The sequence below is a fragment of the Elephas maximus genome, chromosome 2, assembly GCF_024166365.1.
Source record: "Elephas maximus indicus isolate mEleMax1 chromosome 2, mEleMax1 primary haplotype, whole genome shotgun sequence".
NCBI classification, from domain to species: domain Eukaryota; kingdom Metazoa; phylum Chordata; class Mammalia; order Proboscidea; family Elephantidae; genus Elephas; species Elephas maximus.
In genome coordinates, this window is record NC_064820.1 from 31,762,692 (window position 1) to 31,769,699 (window position 7,008).

At 36.5% G+C, this 7,008-nt stretch overlaps 1 non-coding gene across 1 annotated transcript; it reads left to right on the forward strand.

Annotated features, from left to right (window-relative positions):
* The first annotated feature begins 391 nt into the window (after nt 1–391).
* On the forward strand, nt 392–462 carry TRNAG-GCC (transfer RNA glycine (anticodon GCC)). Its single transcript has one exon. It is a non-coding gene; the product is annotated as a tRNA-Gly (tRNA).
* Nucleotides 463–7,008: the final 6,546 nt, after the last annotated feature.

The window sequence follows — 7,008 nt, forward strand, 5'->3', positions numbered from 1 at the left end:
GATTCTATATTATATTCCCGAGACCCATGTCTGAATTATAAAACAGATATGTTGATAAAAAGCAAAATAAGAGATAAATGGAAATTCTAAAAATGTTCAGTCCAAACTAAAGCATAAACAAAAGACAACTGAATAAAGAAGAGGTTAGAAAAATAAAAAGCAAATATTAAGACAGCATATTTAAATTCAAACAAATCAATAATATCCTTAAATATAAATAGGCTCAACACTCCAAAAGTGTTTTTTAGGGTTGCTGTACAAGTTACCCAAGCAGATGACTTAAAACAACACAAATTTATTCTCTCACAGTTCTGGAGACTGGAATTTTGAATTCAGGGCATTAGCAATGTTATGCTGTTTGTTTTTGAAGGCTCTAAAGGGAGATTGCCCAGCGTTGGTGGTCCAGTGGTAGAATTCTTGCCTGCCATGCAGGAGGCCCAGGTTCAATTCCTGGCCAATGCAACACTCCACTGGAAACCCTGGTGGCGCAGTGGTTAAGAGCTATGGCTGCTAATCAAAAGGTTAGCAGTTCAAATCTGCCAGTTCAAATCCCTTGGAAACTCTATGGGGCAGTTTTACTCTGTCCTATGGGGGGGTAGCTATGAGGTGGAATACACTCCACAGCAACAGGTTTTTTGTTTTTTGTTTTGGTTAAGGAAAGATCATTCCTTGTCTCTTTCAGCTTCTGGTAAACCCAGGCATTTCATGGTTTATGGAAGCATAACTACAATCTGTGCCTCCTTTTCTTTACATGTTCATCTCCCCTCTGTGTCTCTCTAGGTGTTTTTTCTTTGTTTTGTGTAAGGACAACTATAGAGTTAGATTAAGGTCCACTCTAATTCCATCTGACCACGTGTTAGGTTACTGATAACATCTGAAAAGATCCTATTTCTCGATGAAGTCACCTTCACAGGTAATTGGGGTTATGACTTGAGCATATCTTTTTGGAAAACGCAAATCAACCCATAAGACCTGACATTCTACTTCACTACATTGCTCAATTAACTGAACATCTATAGACATCCCTATTAATTGTCCACCCATCCTGTTTTGCCTTCTGCTAAATAGTATTTAATTTTTGTGGTCTGATTTTTCAGTCTTAAATCAGAGATTCCATATAACAATAGACCCCTAACTTTCTTCTTAGGTTTGAATTTTTAGTACCTGTTTGATTTCATTTTCTCAATGCAAGACACTTCTGTCTGGTCTTTCCTGGAACCAATAGAACTCTGGTTCAGGCTAAGAGCTGATGCCTGATAACGGCTTCTTGAAAGATATAGGTACTATTACTACTGTTGCTGTCTTAACAAGTGTTCCATTTTCATCAATCATTTTATTTTGTGAAAAATCATGGAAACTTTTTTATCTGAATTGTAGTGTTAGCATAAATGTAAGCCGCAGATCTTGTGGGAGATATAAATGTAACTGTATTGCTTGAATTAGATACGGAAAAAGACATTTACTCTGAAGTACCTATAGTCAGAAGGTTAATTATCAATTCATAAAATGACCTTGACAAAGATGTGCCTGTCTAGAGACTAAAGACAGATGGACTTTTATGGATTTTAAAAAGGAGTTTAATCTAGCTAATAAAATCTAATATGAAACAAAATGGGTTAGGTGAAATTCTGTTAGTATCACTAATTAGGCATATGCTACACATACTAAAATTTCCAACAGGCCAAGAAAATTTCACTAATTTTCTCGTATTTTTGATACTACTTATAAGCCATTTAACAACATTGTCTCAATTTACATTTAGACTATTTATTACATTCATGATCTATTAATGTCAAAATGAGAGTTAAATATTTAACACAGGAAAGAAATACAAAATGCTGATCAATAGTATGGGGTTTACAGCAAGTGAGATTTAGATTATCGGTTCTTTAAGAGGGATAATATTTCCCCCTTAAACCCAGGGACTTTTGGAAATAGCTAGAGACAATTTGGATTGTCACAACTGGGAGAATTGCTACTAGCATCTAGTGAGTAGAGGCCAGCAATGGACAGGTCAGGTTCATACAAGAAGTATCCTAGTGGCGTAGTAGTCCAAAAGATCAGCAGTTCAAATCCACCAGTCACTCCTTGGAAACCCTATGGGGCAGTTCTACTCTGTCCTACAGTCTTGCTATGAATCAAGTCGATGTCAACAGGATAATGTTAACATTCCCCATGCTTAAGGTGGCATCAGGATTGAAGGAAGACTCATTAACAATCTTCAATATGCGGATGATACAACCTTGCTTGCTGAAAGTGAAGAAAACTTGAAGGACTTACTGATAAAGATCAAAGACTACAGCCTTCAGAATGGATTATACCTTTATATAAAAAAAGAAAAATTCTCACAACTGGACCAATAAGCAACATCATGATAAATGAAGAAAAGATTAAAATTGTCAAGGATTTCATTTTACTTGGATCCACAATCAGCACCCATGGAAGCAGCAGTCAAGAAATCAAAGAACATATTGGATTGGGCAAATCTGTTGCAGGAGAACTCTTTAAAGTGTTACAAAGCAAAGATGTCACCTCGAACACTAAGGTGTACCTGACCCAAGCCACAGTATTTTCAATCGCCTCATATGCATGTGGAAGCTGGCCAATGAATAAGGAAGACTGAAGAAGAATTGTCTCCTTTGAATTATAGTGTTGGCCAAGAATATTGAATATACTGTGGATTGCCAAAAGAATGAACAAATCTGTCTTGGAAGAAGTATAGCCAGAGTGCTTCTTAGAAGCAAGGATGGTGAGACTATGGCTCACATACTTTGGACATGTTATCAGGAGGGATTAGTCCCTGCAGAATGACTTCATGCTTGGTAGAGTAGAGGTCAGCAAAAAAGAGGATGTTTCTCAAAGAGATGGATTGACACAATCTCTGCAACCATGTTAATATATCTGCTGTTTAGACAGTGTGGATTGTAGTATATTTTCTGCTCTTCCACATGATACATAACCATTATACAAAACTTCATTAAGTCTAAATTTTCTCATCTGTGAAAACAAGATTAAATAATGTTGAAGGGCTCATCTTCCAACACTATATCAGACATTGTTCCACTGCAATTCATAAGGTTTTCACTGGCTAATTATTTTCAGAAGTAGATTGCCAGGTCCTTCTTCTTGGTCTATCTTAGTCTGAAAGCTCAGCTGAAGCCTGTCTGCTGTGGGTGATCCTGCTGGTATTTGAATACAAGTGACAAAGCTTCCAGCAACATGTAAGACCCCATAGTACCACAAACTGACAGACGCTTGGGGGGATTAAATCATAGCTATCTCAAAAGGTGATTTTGAGGATTATATAAGTAACACATTTAAAGAGCATAACTACTGCATGCACACCACAAAGAGCTCAAATAATGTCTATTATTTGTTTTTTTTTTCCAAAAAATTATTCCCACACATGTATACCTTGTTATACTTAATACTTCCCCACATTTCACAGACTTGCAAAGAAGAAAAGTGAGTATCAACTTCAGTGTCTACTTCTAAAAGACCTCAGAAATAAATCCATAATTAAACTAAGTCCCTTCTTCTTTAATTCCTTTTAGCATTTCCTTTCCATCCTCATTATCACCTTATTCATTAAGATTCTGAACTTTTCTCTTACAGTTTTATCCATCTCTAGTCTCATGCCCCTCAAAAGTATCATTGCTATTGCTCTTATAAGAGTCTTTGAAAATAATAATAATAATCCTCAATAAGGAAATGTGTGTTGGGTGGCTTTTTATACCATTCAGCTAAGCCAGAAAGATGTTCCGAACATAGACGAATTTTGGAAACAGGTGACTGCTATGCTGAAAAGCTCCAGAAAAAAGCTAAAATGTTGTGTGTATGTGACTTTAAGCTTCAGTTTAGGATGTAATGCTTATAGCAATAAAAACACCAGAAGCAAACAAGAAACAAGCACACAGAAAACACTAGACAATCTACAAATTCATAATTGTCTATAAAGAGATGAGGTTTCAGGGCAAGCAAGTAACCAGAAATCTCACAGGCTCTTCTTCAAGGTTGATATCAGTTTCTCACCAAAAATTGGTGAAAAACCTCCTTGGGGTGAAAAGTGGCCACTGCAGTAATGGCATGAACCCAGATCCTTCTTTTCTCCATCTTCTTCAAAACAAAATCCTAAAACTGCTGAAATAAGGTTAAATATTCTGTCATTCCTAAGGGATTGGTGAAAAATTCATTCTAATTGAGAAAAGGGAATAGCTAAATAATAATAATAATCAAAAAACAAACAAACCTCTTCTCCTAAGTATGGTGAAGGAATATATACTTAGTCTGGACCTTTCGACCCTACTCCTGGTGGGGGATGAACGGAATTATTAGACTGACCCTTTCTAAGGCCCAGGGACTGAGTGGCTGTCTAAGACTAATGATTAATTCAAAGAAGGGATAATGCTCTACAGCCCACCACAATCAGGCCAATAAACATTAAGTATTAAATAACAGCAGTCTATTGCTAGTAAAGGTTAACAATGTGCCATGAGGCCCTGTCTGATGTTCAGAATAACGAGAAGACCTAAAGACGAAGATGGAACAGACACTGAAAAGTCCTCAGGTGAATTAGTTCTGACCCTGTGCACAGGATAACTCTAAAATTCAAAGTTTTCCCTACACCAAGCAGAATAACCACAGCACAACCAATTTCAACTCCTGGCTAGATTAAATCAATCACCCATAATAAAACCCTAGAAGAAGGAACATGGGGGCCATTCTCAGGCATAAAATCTACTTACTTTTCTCTTTACTGCCTTATACAAAATATTTGAGTGTCAACAAGACAAAGAATTAGATCATATATGGAAAAGCAAGAAAACAATAGCAAAGTCAGTACATAAAATAATCATCAGAAGCAGTTACACAGATATTGGGAATATCAGACAGGGAATTTATAATTACTAGGATTCATATGTTAAGTGCTTTATTTATAATGCAAGATGAAATGATAAATGTCAGCAGAAAAAGAGATGGAAAATATAAGAGAGAATCAAATGGAATTGCTAGTATGCTAAAACATATCTGGTATGCTGTTGGCAGACTCATCAGAAGACTTGACTCAGCTTAGAAAAAAAATGTAATAAACTTATACAGATTAGGAAAAACGCCCAAGCTAGCATGCCAAGTGAAAAATAAATAAATAAAACAGATGAATCATACAAAAGCTTAGGAAAATAACTATCTCACCTATGTTAAACTGAAATTTTAGAAGCGGAAGAGAGAAAATACAGAAGAAATGTTTGAAGAAATGACATAAAAAATATAGATCAGTGAGTCTCATAGATTACCAAGCTTAATAAATATAACTGATAATAATAATCCCCCACTCCTCTGTCAGTTTGTTGAAATGTTGGGCTTGCATGTTGCCACGATGCTGGAAGCTATGTCTTAAAATACCACCAGGATCACCCACGGAACACAGGTTTCAGTTGAGGTTCCAGACTAAGATAAACCAGGAAGAAGGACCTGGCAGTCTATTTCTGAAAGGAATTAGTAAGTAAAAACCTTGTTAATAGCAGTGGAACACTGGTTGATATAGTCCCAGAGGATGAGCCCTTGAGATTGGAAAGCACTCAAAAGGTGACTGGGGAAGAGCTGCCTCATCAAAGTAGAGTCAACCTTAATGATGGAGATGCAGTGAAGTTTCCAGGACCTTCATTTGTTGATGTGGCATGACTCAAAATGAGAAGAAACAGCTGAAAATATCCATTAAGAATCAGAACGGGAATGTACAAAGGATGACTACAGGAAAACAGGAAATCATCAAAAATGAAATGGAATACATGAACATTGATATCCTAGGCATTAGTGAGCTGAAATGGACTGCTAGTACTGGCCATTTTGAATTGGACAGTCATATGGTCTACTTTGCCAGGAATGACAAATTGAGGATGAATGGCATTGCATTCATCATTAAAAATACCATTACAAAATCTATCCTGAATTATATACGATGTTGTCAGTGATAGGATAATATCCATTTGTCCACAAGGATGAACAGTTAATATGAACATTATTCAAATTTACACACCAAGCACTAAAGCCAAAGATGAAGGGATTGAATATTTTTACCAACTTCTCCAGTCTGAAATAGGTTGAACATGCAATCGATATGCATTGATAATTGCTGGTGATTGAAATGAAGAAGTTGAAAAATATGGTCTCGGGGATAGAAAAGATGCTGGAGATCGCATGATAGAATTTTGCAAGACCAGCGGCTTCTTCATTACATACACCATTTCTCAAAACATAACCAACAACTCTACATGTGTACATCACCAGATGGAATACACAGGAATATAATCGACTACATCTGTGGAGAAAGACTGTAGAAAAGCTCAATACCAACAGTCAGAACAAGGCCTGTGGCTGACTACAGAACAGACCATCAATTGCTCACATGCAAGTTCAAGTTGAAACAGAAAAAAATTATGACAAGCCCACAAGAAACAAAGTACTACCTTGAGTATACCCCACCTGAATTTGGAGACCATCTCAAGAAAAGATGTGATGCATTGAACACTAATTACATAAGACCAGATAAGTTGTGAAATGACATCAAGGACATCATACATGAATGTAGCAAGAGGTCATTAAAAAGACAGGAAAGAAAGAAAAGAGCAAATTGGATGTCAGAAGAGACTCTGAAACTTTCTCTTGAGCGTTAAGTAGCTAAAGCAAATGGAGGAAATGGTGAAGTAAAAGAGCTGAACAGATTCCAAAGGGTGGCTCAGAAAGACAAAGCAAAGTATTATAGTGATGTGTGTGAGGACCTGGAGTTAGAAAACCAAAAGGAAAGAACATGCTCTGCATATCTCAAACTGAAAGAACTGAAGAAAATATTTAAGTCTTGATTTGCAATAAAGAAGGATTCTGTGGGTAAAATACTGTACAAAGCAGGAAGCATCAAAAGAAGATGGAAGGAATACAGTGAGTCACCGTACCATAAATAATTGGTTGACCTTCTGTAGATAACATATGATCAGGAACAGATGGTACTGA